Here is a 1916-nt window from a genome sequence, read left to right as displayed (position 1 = left end):
AGAAAAAAAAAAGAAGTAAGAAAAAAAGAAATTGTGAACTTTGATAAATGGTGATGGTTGTGGAAGGGCTTCAGGCCTTTTGTTCATTGGGTTGCTATGAATCATGCTTGACTCAACCGCAATCAATAACAACAATAATATATACTGTTTACAAGAGATACACCTTAACCCCAAAACACAAATAAACAGAAAAGAATGGAAAAACTATATTCCATATAAATAATGACCAAAAAGAGAGCTGAGGTAGCAATCTTTTTTATATTAAATTGCTTTATTATCATAAAACATTAAATTTTTATTATAGCTTACTTCTTTTTTCATTTTTTTATTAATTTTAATGAAGGTTTACAGAGACTTTGGATTTCCATTCATTCATTATTGCACTTTTCTCCCTGCCCAACCTCCCCCATCCCCAGTTTGCTCTTCTCTTTGAAAAGTAAAAGAAAAATTCTTTCATTGTTATATGCTATGCCTCCTCCAAAGTCCACTCCACTATGCAGCCTTTGTTCTGGCCTCCTGTCATGACAATAATACCTAATTATATATCTCTTTTAAACAGTTTTCTCCCTCATCTGTTTCAATGCAGTATACATAATGTATCCTATCTTTTTCAGTCTCCTCCTAATCCTGATGTCAGTCTCGTTTTACAACAGTGGCACTATGTAGTATTTGTCCCTGTGTGACTGAGATATTTCACTCAGCACAATGTCCTACAGGGTCACCCATTTTTTATAATATTTCATGAGTTCCTTGTTTTTCAATGAAGCGTAGTATTTCATTGTGTGAATATACCACAGTTTCTCTATCCTTTCATTTGCTGATGGGCACTTAGGTAAACATGTGTGTGCATATATCTGCTCGGGTGGCAGTTATGGTTTCTTTGATGTATATTCCCAGTAGAGGAATTGCTGGGTCAAATGGCATTTCTATTTGCAACTTTTGGAGAAAGCGCCATACTGTCTGTCTTATAGTGGTTGCACCATTTTACACTCCCACCAACAACCTCACCAGCATTTGTTGTTTGTAGTTTTGTTAAATTTTGCTATTCTTACTGGGGTGAGATTATATCTCATAGTTGTTTTGATAGAAACAATACAAAGCATTTTCTTAGACCACAATGCTACGAAATTAGAAATCAACAAGAGGATGAAGGAGAAAAACTATACATTTGGAAGTGGAACAACACCTTGCTTGAACATGACTGGGTACTAGAAAAAATAAAAAATGAAATTAAAACGTTTTTTGAAACAAATAACAATGAAAATACCACTTACCAAAACCTCTGCGAAACAGCCAAAGCAGTAATCAGAGGTCAATTTATAACAATAAGCAAACACATCAGAACAGCAAGAAAACCCAACACCCTCTTAAAAAACCTGAAATTATAAAAATTAGAGCAGAAATAAACGAAATAGAAAATAGAAAAACAATTGAAACCATCAACAAAACTAGGAATTGTTTCTTTGAAAAGATCAATAAAATCAACAAACCACTAGCAAAACTATCAAAAGAAAAGAAGGAAAAGACACAAATAATTTTAATATGAGATGAAATGGGCAACATCACAACAGAACCAATTAAAATAAAAAGGTAGCAATATTGATATCAAAGTAGACTTTAAGAGAAAATCTGTCAGGTGAAGTAACGATGGAAATTATATACGGACAAAAGGGTAAATGAAACAGAAGTTTTAACAATAATAGATATATTTGCACCCAAAATATTAGGTGCCTGAATTTATAAAAAAAATCACTGTTAGAATTGAAGGGAGAAAGAAATATTATTGTAATAATAGTTGGAGACTCCAAAAACCATTTCAGTATTATACAGAGTATCTAGAAACAAGAAAGCAGACCACCTAAATGACATTATAAACCAAATAGAATATATATATATATATATATATATATATATAT

Source organism: Elephantulus edwardii, unplaced genomic scaffold, assembly GCF_000299155.1.
Source record: "Elephantulus edwardii isolate Elephantulus edwardi_28Jun2011 unplaced genomic scaffold, EleEdw1.0 scaffold00101, whole genome shotgun sequence".
NCBI lineage: Eukaryota > Metazoa > Chordata > Mammalia > Macroscelidea > Macroscelididae > Elephantulus > Elephantulus edwardii.
This window is presented reverse-complemented; position numbering follows the sequence as displayed.